Below are 21,758 nucleotides of genomic sequence, written 5' to 3'. Positions count from 1 at the left end.
TGAGCAGGCGGCTGCTTTTCATTTATCATTTCATTATTATTATTACTATTTACCACCTCGACGGGTCAGAGCTCCAGCTCGTTCTCCATTCCGAAGCGAAAGTTATACCTTTCTCTTTGTCAAATTAAAATAAATGACTACAATTAAACACTGACGCCAGGAGATGTTGCCTGCGGACCTGCGGCCGGATTTCTACAAAGAGCAGCAGTGGGTACAGGGGGTAAGAAAGTGTGAACACTGGGAGGACCAGGGAGACACAGTACGGCCAGGCGAATGTTAGAGCGGCCCCAAGCGGAGGATAGGAGGTGATATGGCAGCAAGCACAGCCTCTCTTTCCAGAGCCCAGTTCAGTTTCCAGAGGCACTGAGAATATCTTCAAATATGATATTCAGCTTCTAAATTCACCATGAAAAAGAACTATTCACTCTGCATAGCAATTTTACTCTCCATTCCCCACGTTATATCCGGCCTGATCATATCAATTGTTGGTTGAGATAGTTCAAATCATTTTCTGTTGAAAGATTTGAGATTGCAAAAGGGGTTAAGAACATTAGAAACAGGGATAGGTCAAGGATACTAGGGCCCTAGAAACTACCCTGCTATTTAGAAGATCATCGCTGATCAGGTTGTGAAATTAACTCCAACCCTTTACTGGACTTCTCTGTCCATCTCCCCATTGCCCTCTGCTCCCTTGTCGATGAAAGCTCTGCCGAACTTAGCTTTGACTATATTCAATGACCCGGCTTCCACTGCTCACTGGTGGAGGGAAGTAACGAGTCTCTGAGACAAGGAATTTCTCCTCATCCGCGTTTTAGATGGTTGACTCAAATTCTTAAATTGTTCCACTAGTTCTGGATTCCGGCACAAAGGGAAACACCCTCTCGGTAGCCACTCGTTCAATGTCTCTCGGAATCTTAACTGTTACAAGGCGACTCTGAACTCCAACAGGTACCAGCTCATTCGTTGAAAATTTCCATATGAGACAACGCCATCATCCCTGGGTTCGGCATCTCTGAATTACCTGCAGTGGAATTACTACCCGCTTTAAATAAAGAGGCTAAAGGTAGGGGAAATGTTTTCACGAGAATAGATTCAATGATGAGATTCCTTAATTTTGTGGATAGATTGGAGAAGCTTGGGTTTTGCTTGGAGAAGAGAAGCTTGCAATATTATGTAGATGTGTTCAGAATCATGATCGATCGAGAAAGAGTAGATAATTATTCTTTACGTTGGCCGAAGGTCCGAGAATCACCTGACATTGTGCTTATTTGCTTGGCAAAAGAAGCAAATGTGACATGAGGAAAATCCCTTTAACACAGTGAGAAGATAGGGTCTCGAATGTTCTGTTTGAGAAAGAGATGTAGCAAAGGTTAATCATGGTTTCCGGGAGGAAAGTGGACGAGATTCTGAAGGGAAACTATTTACTGGGTATTGGGGAAAGGGTGGACGAGTTGGACCAGTGAGATTACTCCTGCAGAGTACTTTCATTGGCTGGATGTGCTGAATGGCCAACTTCTGTACTAAAAATGTTCAATGATTCACACAGAGAGTTGGGTATCAGTTATGCTGACTGCTCTGTGGCACCCCGTGCTTAAATCTGATTTCTGCTGGAACACACCAGAGCTCAATTTAAGGGCAAATGATAGATGGCGGTATTTGTACCGCTCATGGGGTGTGTTGAATGATGTCAGGTTTGAAGATTTATCATCAAGCTTCACGTTCCAGTCGCCATATCTGGTAAGGAGCTGCTGAAAGCTTTTGCCCCTGCCAGATCCGGCATGGTCTCTTGCACTGTTGGAATAATATACTGAGTCCTCTTTATTGATTGATTTAGGTCTTTGAGATTCAGACAAATACTTAGTCGCCCATTTGCCTTCTCTGTTACAGCATTGGAATTTACCAATCTCTAGGCTCCATGACATGGGTAATTATTTTCTTCTCTCTGTCTCTTGGAGCTAAAGTTCAAGCTTTCCTTTCAGATCTATTGGTACTTTACATGCGGAATGAATCAATTATATTGTCTGGATCAATCATCATGTGATAATCCAAATATTCAGAACATTCGCATAACTTATCTAAACACTCAGGGTGCAATTGGACCAGATCTTTCTTTCGTCTGATTGAAGGATGCTTTCAACGAATGTATTATTTTCAATCCTCAGTGACGCCTCATTCATCTCCTGGTTTGCTACGTTCAGATGCAGCTTTTCACCACTGCTCAACCCCAGGATAGCAGCACCATTCAGTGACATAGAAAATAAACCAAACGTCATTTCCTTTGGGTCCTTTTGACTTGGCTCGTCCCCAGCTATCAAATATCAGTTCCACCCTCGACCATCAGCATATGTTTACTGGCTTGCAATGCATCTTTCTTCGGGTCAACTATACATTTCAACATTTCAGAAAATGTCTTCTGGTTTTAGTTTGAAGATTTGTTTCTGCTCTGGCATTAAGATTTGGATTAATGTTTGTGAGCGCATTTCCAAACTTTTCCAGATCTGAATACTTGTGTAAGTTACTTTTCTGTAGGACAAGTCACGTCTACACATTTCATACAACTTCCTAGTTCCGATTTCTTATGTATCCTCAATCTCGTCACCATTAACTACGTAATGGGCGCTTTGATTTCTTCTCCTTCTCACTCACTCTGTTCCTCTGCCTGTGATAATTTGTTGATCCTCTTCTTTCTTATCCCTGTGCATCTTTTGCCAGTGATTGTTTTTTTCTACAAGCTTTGCTCTTTGAGATGTATGTGCTACATTTCCTTTTGTCGGTGAAAAAATGTGGACATCTGCTCTCTCACACATTCATTTTTTTTCTTTCTATCTCTCTCTCCCTGACGTGCACCCATTAGTCACTGATTCACTGCATCCACCCGATTTTCCTCGTATTAACTGAAGTTTAGCCATTTAGGCTGACAGCAGCTTCAATTCGCTCTTTCTGGCTTCATGAACAGGGGTGCCTCAATAGCCTGCGACATTGTGAGCTGATCTTTTCTAATAAAAGCTGTAAATTCCAGCTGAATTTCTGAAAAAAAACTTTGCTCGGTTTTCAATTTCATCCTCACTCATTTCCCATCCATTGAAAAGATCCAAATGTTTACCGTCATATCAAGACAAGGCGATACCTGATCTCCTCTCGTTTTTAGTATTTTTCAGACAACTACAGAATGTTGACTTTCCATGATGCTTGAGCTCCTGGATCACCCCCACAGCATTTTCAGCCTCCCAATTGATCATAAGTTGGATAACTGCTTTAAATGCTGCAGGGACCACCATGTTTTTGAACGGATCAGAGAATGTTTGGACTTCAATTCACGGATATTTTCAAAGTATGGTTCAGCATTTACATCATTTCAAATGTTTAAGTTCTATCCGCAGTACCTGCTGCCACCATGTTATGCTGCTGTTCCTAGCGCCCCAAAATAAATCACACTTTTGGCCACACGTTCAGAAGATTGGATTATGTATATTTTTGACATTACCTCATGTCTGTCGGAATGGCACACTGTGTGTATTATACAGAGGTTATAATGCAGCAGTGATGGACAAATCATCGTAGATATATGCTGTATGCTAATGGAAGAATATAGATTCGAAAAATCAATTCATTTTCGTAGGATACAACTTTGTTTATTTTCATAAGAATGAGTTTGACGTTCAAATGGAAATTTTTAAGGCACTTTCTTTCTCTGCTTTTGGTAAATGAAGTTCAACTTCCCAGCAAGCCCTTGTTTTATCCCAAGTAGAGGACGACATTTCGTCACTTATAAATGGCCATCATGGTCAGGTCATGTTAAAAAATGAACCCATATTTTACTCTAATGCTGAGTCCAATATTGGTTTCAACTCATGGCCAGAACAATGCAGTAATTGGATATTAACCTTCAATTTCATCAGGAATGGGAGCTGCTGGAGAACATGTATCACATTATCGAGACTGAAACAGCAGAGCTGCTGCAGACTCCTCTTCCACTGTGAGCAATGGATTGCTTGTCACCATCTTGTCCGTCTAAACCGATATTTAAATGAAGCTGACCAATGTATTTTTTTGAAAGCTGCCTGTGGAGTTCCTTTTCAGATTCCTTTCTGTGGATCGCAGCCGGGACGAGTCTAGAAGACCTGTTAACCCAAAAGAACAGAAAACTCTTTACACTGAAGGCATGAAAGCTCGTTGCAGTGAGGATTACCAGACCGATTATAATAAAGCTGTATAAAAAACAAAAAACTACTGCGGATGCTGGAAGTCCAAAACAAAAACAGAATTACCTGGAAAAGCTCAGCAGGTCTGGCATCATCGGTGGAGAAGAAAAGAGTTGACGTTTCTCCTCATGACCCTTCAACAGAACTGAGTAAAATTGGGAGAGTGGTGAATTATAAGCTGGTTTAAGGTGGGGGGGAGTGGTGGGGAGAGAAGTTCGGTGAGGAGTGGGGGGTGCTGGTTGTAGCGACAAGCAAGCAGCGATAGGAGCAGATAATAAAAAGATGTCACCGACAAAGGTACAAAGAGGAGTTAAAGGTGGTGATATTATCTAAGAGAATGTGCTAATTAAGATTGGATGGCAGGACACTCAAGATACAGCTCTAGTGGGGTGGGTGGAAAGACTGACAGGGCATTATAGGTATATATTTAGAAATAATGGAAATAGATGGGAAAAGAAAAATCTATATAAATTATTGGAAAAAACAAAAGGGACGGGGGAAGAAACGGAAAGGGGGTAGGGATGAAGGAGGGAGTTCAAGATATAAAGTTGTTGAATTCAATATTCAGTCAGGAAGGCTGTAAAGTGCCTAGTCGGAAGATGAGGTGCTGTTCCTCCAGTTTGCACTGGGCTTCACTGGAACAATGTCTGTACGCAAGAAAGACCCAGACCTCCCTGTCGTTTGCCATTTAAACACTCCACGCTGCTCTCTTGCCTACATGTCTGTCCTTGGCTTGCTGCATTGTTCCAAAAGAAGATTGAGGGCGACCTGATCGAGGTGAACAAGATTATGAGGGGCTTGGACAGGGTGGATATGGAGCAGTTGTTCCACTTAGCTGAAGGGTCTGTCACAAGGGAGCATTAGTTCAAGGTGAGGGGTATGAGTTTTAGGGGGGATGTGACGAAAAACTTTTTTACCCAGAGGGTCGTGTTGGTCTGGAATGCGCTGCCTGGTAGAGTGGTGGAGGCGGGTTGCTTCACATCGTTTAAAATGTACCTGGATGAGCACTTGGCACGTTATACCATTCAAGGATATGGGGTAAGTGCTGGTAAATGGGATTAGGTAGGTAGGTCAGGTGTCCCTCATGTGTCGGTGCAGACCCGATGGGCCCAAGGGCCTCTTCTGCACTGTGATTCTCTGATAGAGAGAGATGAAGAGTCGGGAAGAGAAACAGACAGAGAGTAAGACCGAGTGAGAAGGAAAGGGTGAGACGGAGAGAGACAGAGAGAGAAAGAAAGAGACAGAGAGAGTGAGATAGGGGAAAAGTGGCATAAAGACAGAGAGAGAGAATGGCACAGAAAGAGAGAGTGGGGATAAAATAGAGTGAGTAAAGGAGAAAAAGACACAGAGAGATAGAGACACACAGACAAAGGGACAGAGCGAGATAAATACAGTGACAGAGAAGGAGAGCCAGAGAGCAAAACACAGAGAGAGAGAGAGACAGAAACAGAGAGAGGGAGAGACAGAAATATTGTAAGGGAGTCGCATTGGATTGAGGTGTGAAATCAATTTTTGTGGGAGTTTAAATACTTCCTGAAACTTTATTCGTTCAATTTTGCAATAAATTGTCACCCCTATCCTACGTTACTCGCATAACTGAATGTCCACAGTTAAAGAGGGCAGCTACATCCCAGTTTACAATAGAACAGCGTGGGGAGAGGCACTCTAACGTTTGGAATTTAATGTCTGAATGGTAACAGCCAAGTTCCGGCTTTCCTTGAAGCAATCTGAGACCTAGAGATGGGACTGAATGGTATTTGAGTGGACAGCATGTTATCCGGGTGAATGAAGCTGCTGTTTTTATTCGTTAATTAATGTGATCAGCATAGGAATTGTCTTTGGAATGTGGACGCTGAATCTAAAAACAAACACATTTTCACTGAGCTCAATGACATAATCTGTTTGTTCATTTATTTAAAAATAATTCTTTGAACAATGTTGCAATTTCAACATCCCTGAGGTGACCCCACAGGGTATTAATTAAAACCTTTGGTAAAGTAACACCTCAGCGTTTAAGACAGAGTGATTGCCAGCAGCACAAAAGGGCGCATTACTTCATACTGAAAATGGTTCCTCCAATTGAACTAGCTGAGAAAATATTCTTCACAATCCTTGCTGTTATTGGTGTCCCTGGTAAGTGACTATAACCATAGAAGTTGTGTAAATCTATGTGTGAGCTGCTCTCATTTTAAATTGTGACTGAAAATATTACATGCTGATCTGCTGATCACTGTTCACACCGAATCAGCGATATAATTTGCTGAATTATAACGTCTTGAACTGTCTCTGCGACTCTATTTTCTTTTGTCAGTTGAAAATAAACCTTTGTTTATAACTCACAGGCTCCTTTATATATTAAGTCCTAGCATTTAACGGAATATCGTGTATGTTAAATTAGGCCTCAGTGAAGGCAGATTCTCTGAAGTAATGTTCAGTGGCAGTGAAAGGAAAATCACACTGATTGTGGGTCCCTAGCCAGAGTGGGATATCTGAATCCAGTGACCATATATTTCTGCATCTATTTACCAGTTTAGACTTGTACTGAATGTGGGTCACTGATCAGAGTGGGGTGCCTGGCCCCAGTCGCGACATTTTTTACTGACATTATCTGTTCATGTTAATTTGTACTAAGTGTCGGTCAGTAAGCAGAGTGGAATCGCTGACCCCAGTCACCATTTTTTACTGGGTATATCTGTCAGTCTAAAACTGCGTTAAATGTAGGTCAGTACCAGAGTGTAATAACTGATCCAATTGATAATGTAATACTGGGTGTATAGGTCAGTGTAGAATTGGGCCGACTGTAGGTCAGTAACTGGAATGAAATAATTTGTTTGTATTAGGAAATAATGTTTTTTTTTATTATTGATGAGTGATCAGTTCATTCCATGGAGCTATCAATGTGTTTTTCCATTTGAATAGATTGACTACAGGAAGCGTTTTGATGTTGGTTGAATTAATGTGTTGATGAGTGTTTGAAGTTAAATGTCTGGATATCGCTCCATTTTCTATTGAACTGCTCCAACAGAAATAGGTGTTAACCAGTTCCTGACTTTTAAGCGCTCCAGCAGCACTCTGACGGTGTTCCAATCCTCTTATTGTTTTTTTTTTAATATAAGGGCATAAGACATTGGAGCAAAAGCTTGTCATTCCGCCCTTTGAGTCTGCTATGACATTCAATGATATCACGGCTGATCTGATAATCCTCTACTCCACATTTCTGCCTTTTCCCCAAAACCCTTGATTCCCTTACTCTTTTAAAATCTGTCTAACTGAGCCTTGAATGTAATTAATGACTCAGTCCCTCCATCCCTCTGCGGGAAATAGTTCCATAGATTTACCGTCCTCTGTGAGAAGAAATTCCTCCTCGTCTCCTGATTAAATTGCTGAACCCTTACACTGAGATTATGTCCTCCTGTCCAAAACTCTACCACAACGGAAACAAGCTCTCATCATCCAGCCTGTCAAGCCCCTAAGATTCGCAGATGTTTCAAGAATGTGGCTTCTCATTCTGCTAAACTCCAATGAGTGCAGATCCAACCTACTCAACATCTCCAAAGATGAAATCGTTCCATACCTGGGATTAACCTAATGAACCTTCTCTGGACTGCTTTCACTGCTAGTATATCTTTCCTTAAATAAGGGGGTCAAAATTGTTCACAGTATTCTAAGTGAGGATTAACTCGTGCCTTTTATAGTTTTAGCATCATGTCACAAATTTATACGGCATTTTTTTTGAAATAAAGGACCTCAATTTGGTTCACCTTACCTATTACCTGCTGAGCTTGCGCGTTAGCATTTTGGTATTCATGTGCGTGGACTCCCAAATCCCTCTGTGCTGCAGCTTTCTGCAGGCTTTCTCCATTTAAGTAATACTCAGCTCCTCTGATCTTCGTGACAAAGTGCATAACCACACAATTACATACATTATATGCAATCTGCCAAGTTTTTGCCTAGTCACTTAACTTTTCTATATTCCCACGTAGATTCTTTGTGTCATCCTCACCACCTGCCTTTTCACATATTTTTGTGTCATCTGTAAACTTGGGTTGGTACATTCACTTCCCTCATCTAAGTCATGAATATAAAAAGTAAACAATTGTGACCCCAGTATTGATCCATGTGGCGTTCCAATACTTACAGGTGCCCATGATGAAAATGCGGGACACCAACACCCCCGCTCCCCGCCACCGCCTCAGACGCACTATTCAAGCTCCCTGTCTTCTTTTAGTTAGCCAACCCTTATCCATGCTAATATAGTACCCGCAATACTATGGGCTCTTACGTTATTAAGCAGCCATATGTGTGGTACATTATTGAATGCCTTTTTGGGAATCCAGAATTATTACACCTACTGGTTTTCCATTACTCATTCTGCTTGTTATCTCCTCAAATAATTATAATAGATATGTCAGGCATGATTTCCCCTTCATGAAGCCATACTCAATCTGCTTGATTTTAATGTGCATTTTTAATTGATCTGCTATTACATCATTTCTTATTCAGGAAGGGAGAGAGGGGCCAACAATGGAGCTACAAGTCAGTGAGTCGAACCTCAGTGGTGGAGAAATTTTGGAAGCCATTCTGAGGGCCTGAATTAATCTACACTTTGGGAGGCATGGATTAGTCAACTGCAGTCAGCATGGTTTTGTTAAGGGGAGGGCATGTCTGAACAGCTTGATTGATTATTTCGCAGTGGTACGCAGGTGTGTAGATGGGGGCAATGTATTTGACGTAGTCTAGTTGGACTTCAGCAGGGCATTGGATAAGGTCCCTCATGGGAGACTGATAACTAGACCATAGAATCCAAGGCAATTTGGAAAACTGGTTCTAGAATTGGCTGAGTGGCAGGATGCGAAGCCTGCTGGTCGAGGTGTGTATCTGACTGAATGCCTCTGTCCAGTGGGGTTCCAAAGGGATTGGTGTTGGGTCCTAGCTGCTTGTGGTGTATATAAACAATTTAGACATGAATGTTGGAGGGATGATGAGGAACTTTGCTGATCACACGAAAATTGGTGTGGTGATAAACAGAGAGGAGGGTAGCCTTTGGTTACAGGAAGATATAGGTAGGCTGGTCAAACAGGCTGATCAGTGACAAATGGAATTTAATCCAGATAAGTGTGAGATGATGCACTTGGGCTGGACAAGCAAGACACTGGCATATTCGATGAATGGACGGGCCTTGGGAAGTGCCGAGAATCAGAGTGACCTTGGTCTCCATTTTCACTGGTCTCTTAATGTCGCGCTGGAGGTAGATGAGGTGGTTAAGAATGCATATGGGATACTTGCCTTTATTAGCCAAGGCATAGAATATAAGAGCTGGGAGGTTATGCTGGAACTGTATAAAACGCTGTTTAGGCCAAAGCTAGTGTATTGTAGGCAGTTCTAGAATTCACATTTTAGGAAGGATGTTATTGCACTAGGGAGAGTGCAGAGGAGAATGACCAGGGTGTTGCCTAGGTTGGAAAGTTTTAGTTTTGGAGAGAGATTGTACGGACTGTTTTTCCCCCTGTAGCAGAGGAGATTGATGGGGCCGGGGGATTGGTGCGTGTGGGGGGTGGTGGGAGGGGGGGGGGGCGGGTTGTGGGGGGGGGGGTGGGAGTGGGGGGTGTGACTTCTGATGCAGAAGCCCTCATAACATTTAGCAAGAATTTGAATGTGCACTTGCGATGCCATGTCATACAAGGCTATGGGTCTAGTGTTGAGAAATTTCATTAGGATAGTTAGGTGCTTGTTTGTCCGGCGCAGACTCGATAGGCCGAAGGGCCTTTTCCTGTGCTTTAGAACACTATGACTCTATGAATGTAAGACATCCTTTATCATAGACTCTAACATTTTCCCAATGATGGATGTTAAGCTTACTGGCCTATGGTTACCTGCATTTTGTCTCCCTCCTGTTTGAATGAGGGCATTACTTTGACAAACTTCCGATCTTCTGGGAGTTTCCTGAATCTAAGGATTCTTGGAAGATTACCAGCAGTCCATCTACTACTGTGTAGCTACTTCCTTTAATGTCCTAGAATGCAAACACTCAGGTTCACGGGACTTATCGGTTTCAGCCCCAGTAGTTTCACTCATACTTTTTTCTCTATTGATAGTTATTGTTTCATTTCCTCCCCCCATGTTATGTTCCCCCTGATTATTTACCATTTTTCGGAATGCTACGAGTGTATTCTACCGTGAAGACTGATGGAAAATATTTATTCAAAACCTCTGACTTTCTTGGCTCCCCATTATTATTTCCACACCGTCATTCTCTAAAGGGTCAAGGATCACTTCGACCTCTCTTTTCTTTTTATATTTAAAAATATATACTACTGTCCGCTTCTATATTAATTGCTCATTCACCATCAGCGTTTCATTACACCCACTTTATTATATTTTTGGTCGTATTTTATTGGTTTCTAAATATTTCCTAAAGCTCAGGTTTATGACTAATCTTTCTCATGTTGTTCGTTTTATTTTATTTCAATTTGTTTCCATCCTTAAATTCTTTGGTTAACCATGTTTGGTGTATCTCCTTCCAAGAACCCTTCTTACTCACAGGGATAGATTTTTGTTGAGAGCCAAGAATTATTTACTTAAACGTCTGCTATTGTTCATTAAGTATCTTTTCTGCTAAACTCCTTCCCCAGTCCACTCCAGCCAAATCTGCCCTTATTTCTGTGTAATTACCTTTTTGTAAGTTTAACACAGTTGTGTCGGACCAATCTTCACTCTCAATTTGAATGCTAAATTCTAGCACTTTATGTTCCCTGCTTCCGAGGGGGATCTTTTTCTCCGAGATAATTTACTAAACATGACTCATTGCACAGAAACAGATCCAAAGTTGCCCGCTCCATTGTTAGAACGACAGCAAATTGTTCTAGGAAACTGTCCTGGATAAACTGGCTGATTCCCTTGCTCATGGCTACCTCTGCCAATTTCATTTTCCCAAACCACATTAGGATTAAGCTAACCCATGATTAAGGTATTGTCTTTTTTACAAGCCCACATTATCCCTGATATATTCTGTGCCCTCCAGTATAGCTACTGTTAGGCAGCCTATAGACGGCTCCCACCAGTGTCTCATTCCACGTTATTTATTAACTCTACCCATGTGGATTTTACATCCTCCAAAGCAAAATCATTTATTGCTACTGTACTTGTTCCATCTCGTATTAACAAAGCTACCCCAACACCCTTTTCTTCCTGCCTGTACTTTCGAAAATCACATTGCCCTGAATGTTTTTGTCCCAGATTTGGACACCTCGTGATCACTTCCCCATAATGTCAATATGATAACACCCATTTACATCTATTTTGCCGTTAATTAGTTTATTGTATTTACTGAATATTATGAGCATTTCATTAAAGAGGCATCAATTTTGACTTTTAACCAGTTTGTCCCTTTAACGATATTTTCTGCTGGTTTTATTTTTTAATGTTTAAACATTCTGTCCATTCCTGCCATATTCATGGCATCGATATCTAAAAAGCTGACCTGCAATGCTGTCATATTATTTTCCTTTGTAAATCTACTTTACCACGCTCCAGCTTCCCCAACTGCAATTAAACTTACAAACGGTCCTTTGATCCCTCGTTATTTAATTCGGCAGGACACCTGTCCCTGCACAGTTCAAGTGAAGCCCGCCCCACCAGAACAGATCCCTTCTAGACCAGTGCAGGTGCCAGTGCCCCTTGTACTGAAACCCATTCTTCCCACAACAAACTTTGAGCCAAGCATTTATCTCCTTGACTTTATCCTATGCCAGTTTGCCCATGGCTCTGTTAGTAATCCCAAGATTATTACCTTAGAGGTTATGCATTTTACTTTAGCTCCTAACTCTTCGAATTCTTTCAACAGAATTTCCTTTATGCTCCTTTCAACGTCGTTGGCGGCAACGTTGCGAATAAAAGTAGATTTCTCCCCTCCACTTCAAATTCCTCTCCAGCCCTGAGGAGGTTTCCATAACCCTGGCACGGGGCAGGCAACACAACCTTCGGGAGTCGCGCTCACTGCTGCAGAGAACAGTATCTATCCTCCCAAATATACTGCTCCCTAACATCCCAAAGTGAATTGTTCCCTGTACCACAGTCCCATGGTCAGTTCGCTCATCGTCTCTGCAGGCCCGCCCTCGTCCACACAGCGTGTCAGAACCTACAACTGTTGGGTAGTTGCAGGCGCCGAGGCTCCTCTAACGCGTGGACATCAACTCCTTAACTTGGATCCAAAGTTCCTCGAGCTGCAAACATTTACTACAAATCTGATCGTCCTGTGTCACTTTAGCGACCAGCAACACCCACATGCTTTATCAGCAACACAGCAGTCGTCATGCCATCGCGGTCGTAATTAATTAATTAGTTAATTGATTAATCCACTATCCCTGTTCTTCACACTTGAATAATCCCCCGCTCTTTATGTTTTATTGTATTTAAAAAAAAAACTAGTGTCGAACTTATACTTCAGAAGCCATTTCTTAAAAGCGGTAAGGATAGACAACAGACCAAAGCACAAAGAAAACGCCTTAACTTCACTTTAAAGACTACAGATATCCACCAATCAGCTGTTCTCTGCACTTTTTTCCATCTCGTGCTCTTTAAAGATCTATCACCTCTATCCCCACACTCCTTATTGGTCTATCTTTACTGGATGACCCCAAAATATTTTGGAGGGCAAGTAGTGAGGATCATTTAAAGAGCCTACAGGGAGATATAGAGTGAGTGGGCAAAAACTTGACAGGAGGAAAATAACGTGGGAAAATGTGAGGTTATGCGCTTATTGGTATGAAGAACAGAGGAGCTGAATAATATTTAAATGGAGAAAGACTGCAGAAAGCTGCAGCACAGAAGGATTTGGGAGTCCTCGTGCATGAATCCCCAAAAATAAAATACATTTTCAGCAGGTGTTGGGGAAGGCAACTGGAATGTTGGCGATTATTTCAATGGGAATGTGGTAAAAAAAAATTGGGAAGTCTTGCTACAACTATACAAGACATTAGTGACACCTAAATTACTCTCAACTGTTTTGATCCCCTTATATAAGGAAAATATACTGAATTTAGAGGCAGTACAGAAAAATTAACCAGATTGATACCTGGTATGAATAGATTTTTTATGTGAAGAAGTTGGACAAGTTGGCCCTTTCGTCATTGGAGTTTAGAGGAATGAGAGGTGACCATATTGAAATGCAAAACATTCTTGACAGGGTAGATGCTGAAAGGTTGTCTGCACTTGTGCTGGAGTCGAGGGCAAGAGGGTATAATCTAAGAATTAGGGTTGGCCTATTTAAGGCAGGGGTCAGGGGGAATTATTTCTCTTAGATGGTAGTTAATCTGTGGATTATTTAATGCTGAGGCCTTTAAAAGACGCGTCGTTAAAGATATTCAAGGCTGAGGTAGACGGATTTTTAATGATCAAGGCAATGAAGGTTTATGGCGAAAGGAAGGAAAGTGGTGCTGAGGGTTATCAGTTCAAACACGATCTCTTTGAGTGATGGAACACAAACGATGGGCCCAATGGCCTACTTTTGCTCATCGGCCTCATGGCATTTTGGTCTTCTGCGCTCCCCTCTCTCTCTCCACGCTCATTAACGCTGTGTGGCCTCTCTCTCCGCTCTCAAATGCTCTCGCCCTATAGGTCTACCCTGAAGAGTGTCCGACAGTGGATAGGGTTTATTCCTGGAGAAATGTCGAGATGGTGAGATCTTGAAGTTGTTTAGGCACGATCCAGGAAAAAGTATGCCTTGGAGAAAAGTTAAACTTGGCCAAGGCTTTTATTTTCCTGACAAGAGTGTCTTCTTGAGCGTTTCAAAACCTAGGGATCGATCTCTGGAATTGGAGTGACTGGGAAAATTTTTTAACTGTGATATTAACGGAAGTGAGTGACGTGGTGCTAACACGGGAGTGCCTATTCCCTTATGGAATGTGAGCTGGGGAGAGTCCGAATCTGGAAAGCAACTATTACTGGGAATTATATGTCCATGGGATTGTCCAGATCTGGGCAGGATCTCTTCCTTGGAATATGGGAACACCGGAGCAGGAATAGGCTATTTGGTCAGCATTCCTGTGAAGTGTGCAATGGGGATTTCAAAACTTGGCTAGGTTTGTTTCCCCACATGCCTCTCCCCTAGTGAAGGCCTGCACATGGGCAGGCTCTTCTCATGGGTGGTGTGAGATAGGGGACCTTCTAATGCTGGAGATGATATGTTCCTGGGAAACAGAAAATGCACTTGAAAGTTCTGAAACTGGGCAGTGTGTATTTCTGGGTAGAGAGTGCTCAATGGAGGTTCGGAACCTGGATTGAGAGGATTGCTGAGGAGTGTGTGCCCTGGCGGGGATGTCTGAACCAGGAGAGGGGCCATTCCTGAGAATGGATTGATCTGAGGAATATTTGAACCAGGACGGCTTAAATCCTGGGATGTCTGTAACATGGGAAGGATTTGAATCTGTAGAAGCTCACATTATTGGAAAAGTGTGATGTGGGTGGTGGGTTTGTTGTGGGGGAGGGTGGGGGGGGGCGGTGTTCTGTATTTTGTGATTTTGTGCTACTGTGAAGAGTTTTCTCCGTGGAGAGCATGAAACTGGAGAGGGTTTATCCCAGGGCAGAGTGTTCCCTGTGGAGGGTCTGAAACTGGAAGAGGAATTGTACTGAAAAGAGTGTGACCAGGTTATTTTTGAAATATATATCTTGATATTCCTCAGCAGTGCGGGTCCTGGGGAGCTAACGAACAAGCAGATCGTCTATTCCCGGAATGAATGTGAACTGGGGAAGGCCAAAAACTGGAGAGGTCCATTACGTGCAAAAAGTGTGCACTGTAGAAGATCCGAATGTGGAAACGGTCTATTACTGCGAAGAATGTGGCCTGGTGAGGCCCTGAACCTGGAGAGGGTTCACACCTGGGAAGCTTGTGCTATGGGCATTTCCCACTCGAGGAGAGGGTCTATTCCTGAGAAGAGTGTGCTGTGGGTGTGGACTGAACCTGGGGAGGGTATATTCCTGGTAAAGTGTATGCCTCGGATTGCATCCAAAACTGAAGAAGGTCTATTCCCGGGCAGATTGTTTCGTAAGGATTGAGCAATCCTGGAGAGAGATTCTGTTCTGGGTAAAAGTGTGTCATGGTAAATGTGAGGCCGGATAGAGTAGGATCCTGGGAAGAATTAGCTGTCTGGCGTTTAGAGCGTTTCCAATCTAGGGAAGCGCGTGCCCTGAGGAATGTCCAATCATGGTTAGTGTATATTCCTAAGAAGAACGTAACCTGGGGAGCGTCCGATCTCAGAATAGGGTCTACTCCTGGAATGAATGTGACTTGGGAAGCGTCCGAACCAGATCAAGGTCTATTCCTGGATTGATTGTGACCTGGGAAGAGCTGGATCCTGAAGAGGCAGTATTCCTGGGAAGAATGTGATCTACGGAGGAACAGACATGGAGACGAAAGGCTTTTAGGAAGAGCATTAGATGCTGAGGGAACAAATCTGGAGCACAAATATTCCTGGGGTGGTGCACTGCTAAAGTTGCCTACCTGGACGGGAACTAAACAGAAAATAGTGGTGCAGTAGATTTTCTAGGCCGGGAAAGGGTCTGATACTGAGTCTGATCCTGAGTCTTATCCTGAGCATTACTTACTGGGCGCTCAGTGCTGGAGAGGCTCGTTTCCTGGGATCATTATTTTTCATTTAGGGGGTGTGGCCTTTGCTTGCTCGGTCAGCATTTATTGCCCAGCCCTAGTTGACCTTGAGACGATGGTAGTGAGCTGCATTCTTGAACGTCTGCAGCCCACGTGGTGCTGGCGCGCTCACAGTGCTGTTCGGAAGAAGGTTCCAGGGTTTTGAGCAACTGCCAGTGAAGGAACGGCGATACATTTCAAGAGAGGAAAATGAGTAACTTGGAGGGGAACTTCCAGGAGTTGGCTTTCCCACCTATCTGCTGCTCTGGTCCTTCTAGATGGTAGTGGCCGTTAGTTGGGACGGTGCTTCCTAAGGAATCCTGGTGAATTTCTGCAGTGCATCTTGTAGATGGAGCACACTGCTGATACTCAGCATCGATGTTGAAGGGAGTGAATGTGTGTGGATGGGCTGCCAAACAAGCCGGCTGTTTTGACCTGTACGTGGCCAAACTTATTGAGTGTTGTGGGAGGTGCACTCAGCAAACCAAATCGGGAGCATTTCATCTCTCTCCAGAATTGTGCCTTGCAGATGGTGGACAGAGTTTGGGGAGTTCGGAGGAATTCTAATCGCAGGATTCCTATCCTACGACCTGCACTTGTAGTTACAGTGTTTATTAGGCTAGTCCATTGCAGTTTCTCATCAACAGTAACCCTCACGGATTTGATAGTGGAGCTTTCATAGAGTGTAATGCCATTGAATGTCAAGAGGCGATGGTTAGATTGTCTCTTGATGGAAATGGTAACTAAAACACTTTGTATGGTGCGAAGGTTGCTTGCCCCTGTGTCCGGATATTGTCCAGAGCGAGCTGCATTTGGGCATGGACTGTTTCAGTATCTGGAGTGTCGCGAATGGCGCTGGACATTTTTCAATCGTCAGTGAACATTTCCTCTTCGGACTTTATGGAGGAACGAATGTCATTGATGAAGCAGTTGAGGATGGTTAGATCGAGGACACTACACTGAGGAACACCTGCAGTGATGTCCTGGATCGGCGTTGACTGACCTCCAACAACCTCAACCATCTTCCTTTGTGATCAGCCTGACACCAAACAGCCGGGATTAATCCCCTTAATTCCCATTGACACTCGTTTAGTGAGGACGCTTTGATGCTGCTCAGAATTAATCCTCCAAAACAGATTCAATCAGGCGCTTCCAGGATTACAAAAGATATTAAAATTAACATTGTCCTGCCACTGACGTCAAACTAACTGGTCTTTAGTTCTTATTTCATCTATTGCTCCATTCGTAAATGTTACATTTACATTTCCTGTGCCCCAGCCTGCAAACTTATTCTCTACCACCTCCCTGCCCCATTTCTCCTCAGGTCCTTTTGTGGTCCTAAAGTCCTATCCTTACTGTCTGTGTCTGACATGGAGAATGTATCGTCATTAAATACCATTCTCTTCTCCCTTCTCTCTCTGACAGTTAATTTACTGGGGATTGTGATCCTGTGCCGAGGAAAGTGTGGCCTCTCCACGTGCACCACTCGTTACCTCTTGGCCATGGCAACGGCGGATCTATTGGTCATTATCACTGACCCCATACTGACCCAGGTCAATTATTTTTATTTCCCAGTGAATTTTCTGGACTTCACTCCTGTGTGTAGTGTTTGCGCTGCCCTGCTGGCTGCAGCCATGGACTGTTCTGTCTGGTTCACCGTCACTTTTTCCTTTGATCGGTTTGTGGCCATTTGTTGCCAGAATCTGATAACAAAATATTGCACCGGGAAAACACAGGCTGTGGTTCTAGTGACAACTGGCATCCTGCTCTTTTCAAAAAATATCCCCTGGTACTTTACACTGGAACCTGGAAAGATAATCGACAATGTACCACAGGGATGTCAGACAAAGCTAAGCTATTTTACTGATCCCGGATGGGTTGGGTTTTCCTGGCTTGAGAAGCTTTTAAACCCATTGCTCCCATTCAATTTAATTCTGCTGAACAACGCTCTGACAATCAGACACATTGCAGTTACCAGTCGAGTCCGGAAGGCACTGAGGGTTCATAGTAAGGGAGAGAATCGCAGTGACCCAGAGATGGAAAGCAGGAGGAAGTCAATGATTTTACTCATCACAATATCTGGGACCTACATAATCCTGTGGTCAGTGTATGTTGTAAAATTCCTTTCTTAAGATCTGAGAGAAGTACCTTACCTCACCTATTCTGGATATATATTACAACAAGTCGGATTTATGCTACGGAGTTTAAGTTGCTGCACAAACACATTAATCTATGGGGTGACTCAGTTCAAGTTAGGAGAGCAAATCAAGGATGCAGTGAAATATACGGTTTCATCAGTTATTCAATTCATAAGGACACACCTGACTGCCTGACGCCTCAGCCAACCAAAGAGCTCCGCCCGCTGATGGACAGCTGAGTGTGCCAAACAGGGAAAACAGCTCCACAACTGACAGATGCGGCAGACAATGGGGCAGCATTACGCTTTCACCCACAAACACCTCAGCCATTAAGGAAACGCCGCTGGCTGACTGACAGCTTCCTGAACCATTCAAGGTGACCTGCTGGCTGATTGACAGTCGCTTCATCAAATCAGGGATTGTGATTCACCATATTGACCACAGTCAAATTGGCCAGTCAGGACGTCCTTCCATTATGCCAGCAGAGGTCTCAGTCAAACAAGGGTGGTGCTGTTGTTGTGAAAGTGTATTTCTGAACATGCCACATTCCATTCTCTCAGGTCCATCCCCGACTTTGTCATTATACTTGCTGACAAGTGTGGTCCTGTTGTTGTCTGGCGCACCCACCTCTACCTCGCAGAGGCTGAATGTCAACTCGCAGACTATTCCTCCTACCTCCCCCGGACCATGAACCCACCACTGAACATCTAGCCATTATTTTCCAGGACTGTCACTGACCTTAACTCCTCTGGAGATCTTCCCTCTGCAGCTTCCAACCTAATGATCTCCCGACCTCGGGCGACCTGCTTCTACCTGATACCCAAAATCCACAGTCAGGACTGGCCCGGCAGACCGATCGCATCAGCCTGTTCCTGCCCTACGGGACTAATTTCTTGCTATCTTGACACCATTCTCTCGCCCCCCTGTCCAGTCTCTTCCCACCTACATCAGCGACTCCTCTGACGCCCTACATCATATCAACATTTTCCAGTCCCCTGGCCCCAACTGCCTCCTGTTCACCATGGGCGTCCAATCCTTCTACAACATAATTCCCCACCGGGATAGTCTGAGGTCTTTCCGCTTCTTCCTCGAACAGAGGCCCGAACAATCCCCATCAATGACCACTCTCCTCCGTCTAGCTAAAATTTTTCTCTCACTGAATAATTCCCCCTTCAACTCGTCTCACTTGCTTCAAATAAAAGGTGTAGCCCTGGATTGCAGCATGGGCCCCAATTATGTCAGTCTCTTTATGGGGTGTGTGGAACATTCCTTGATGCAGTCCTACTCAGGATCCCTCCCACAACTCTTTCTCCGGTACATCGATGACTGCTTCGGTGCTGCTTCATGCTCTCGCCTGGACCTCGAAAAAATGATTAATTTTGCTTACAATTTCCACTCCTCCATCATTTTCACATGGTCCATCACTGACACTTTCCTCCCCTTCCTTGACCTCTCTGACTCAACTTCTGGTGTTAGAAATTCCACCAATATTTATCACAAGCTTACCGACTACCACATCTGCATACACTATAGCACAACACTCCCTGTTCCCTGTAAGGACTCCAACCCATTCTTTCACTTCCTTTGCCACCTTTGCATCTGTTCCGAATATGACAATTGCCAAAGCAGTTCCTCTGACATTTCTCCTCTTCTCTTTTACCGAGGTATTCCACCTATGGTGGATGACAGGGCCCTCAAACTTGTTCGGCTTATCTCTCACGCATCCACTCTCACACCTTCCTTTCCCTCCCAGAACCACGATAGGGTTCCCTTTGTTCACAATTATCACCCCACAAGCCTCAGCATTCAAAAGATCATCCCCCACCATTTCTGACAAATCCAGTATGATGCTACCATCAAACACTTCTTCCCTTCACCAGCTCTGTCGGAATTCCATAGGGAATTTTCCCTCTGGGACATCCTGTTCTACTCCTCCATCACCCAAAGCACCTGAAACCCATTTGACGACACCTTCCCATTCAAACGAAGAAAGTGCAACACCTGCCCCTTTACTTCCCCCCTCCTGTCCACCCAAGGGCTCAAACAATCCTTTCAAGTGAAGCAGCATTTCACTTGCACTTCGCTCAATTCAGTCTATTGCATTCGCTGCTCCCGATGCGGTTTCCTCTACATTGGAGAGACCATACGCAGACTGGGTGACTGCCATGCAGAACACCTTCGGTCTATCTGGATTAATAACCCAGACCTTCCTGTCGCTTGCCATTTCAACACTCCTCCCTGCCCTTATGCCCACATGACCGTCCTTGCTCTGCTGCAATGTTCCTGTGAAGCTCAACACAAACTGGAGGAACAACACCTCATCTTCCGATAAAGCACTTTGCAGCCTTTCAGATGTAACACTGAGCTCAACAACTTCAGATCATGAACTTCCACCAATTACTGCGGGCGGGTGTGCAAGGATCCTTCAAGCAGAGCCGCACTGAGAATTACTGCGGGCGGGTGGGCAAGGATCCTTCAAGCAGAAGCACACTGAGAATTACTGCAGTAATTCTAATTAATTCTAATACTGATTCTAATTAGAGCTGTAACCGGACGGCAGAAATTCGGAGAGTAAAAAATGAGGAAAACAGGGAAGAGGAAGGATGAAATTATATCGCTGAATCACAGAAGACGACCACGTAGACGACAGCCATTTGGCCCATCGTGTCTTTACGGAGACTCTGAATGAGCAACTCAATTAGTTTTCCTCTTTCTCTTTCTCTCCACCACCCTAAACTTTCTGCATTTACAGATAACAATTTAATTCCCTAATGAATGCTTCATTTGAACATGCGTCCACCAGACTCTCAGTCACTGTGTTCCAGATCCTAACAACTAGCTGTGTGAAAAGTAATTTTTAATCCGTCAATGCTTCTTTTCCGAATTACTTCAATAATGAGCCCCCTCACCCTGAACAGTTTTGTGAAAAGGAACTATTTCCCCTTTTTTAATCTAGATCACTGATGGCTGTGAATAACTCTGTCTTATCTCCTCTCAGCCTTCTCATCTCCAAGGAAATCAATCCTAACTTCTCCAAACTATCTTCAAAGCATAAGTTCCTCAAACCCGGAATCATCCTCGTGAATCGTATTTGTATTCCATATATTTACGTCACATTCCTTGCTTGAATGTAGCACTAATAACTCTTGATATTATATGAATTGGAGTCCGAACTAGCAACTTATACAAGTTGAATGTAACCTTGTTCCGCTACTGAACTTTCCAATAAATGCAGCCTTAGATACTGTATGATTTAATTTCTGATTTCTGAAACTACCCTGGCACGATTAATGACTTGTCACTCTGCTCTTGCCCCCTTCGGAGATGTAGCGTTTATTTTATGCTGTCCATACTCATGCTCTTGCTACCAAAATGAATCATTTCACATCTCTCTGCAGTGAAATTCATCTACCGCCTGCCCACCCATCCACTAATTTGTTCATGTCCTTTTCAAATACAATACTATCCTCCTCACAGTTCAGAAATCTTCTGGTTTAATTGCTTATCAGGTCCAATACAGAATTAACTTTGTTTTCTCCCCATGTAATGTTTTCAAGCCCAATACAACAATTAGTTATGACTTCATTTCCGGTGTATTAGTTATCATGTCCAATTCACGAATTACAGTATATAGAGTCTTTGGTGTTTCGACTGGCAAGTTGACTTTTACTAGTAGGATCGAACGTTACATCATGTGGGTCATTTATCATATCCAATATAACAAACACAAACAATGTATTCCTCTGCATTGGGTATAGAGCCCAAATTAGCTTCTAA

The sequence above is a fragment of the Cetorhinus maximus genome, unplaced genomic scaffold (assembly GCF_964194155.1).
Source record: "Cetorhinus maximus unplaced genomic scaffold, sCetMax3.hap1.1 HAP1_SCAFFOLD_557, whole genome shotgun sequence".
NCBI classification, from domain to species: domain Eukaryota; kingdom Metazoa; phylum Chordata; class Chondrichthyes; order Lamniformes; family Cetorhinidae; genus Cetorhinus; species Cetorhinus maximus.
The sequence above is the reverse complement of the archived record's forward strand: the minus strand, read 5'-3'. Positions refer to the sequence as shown.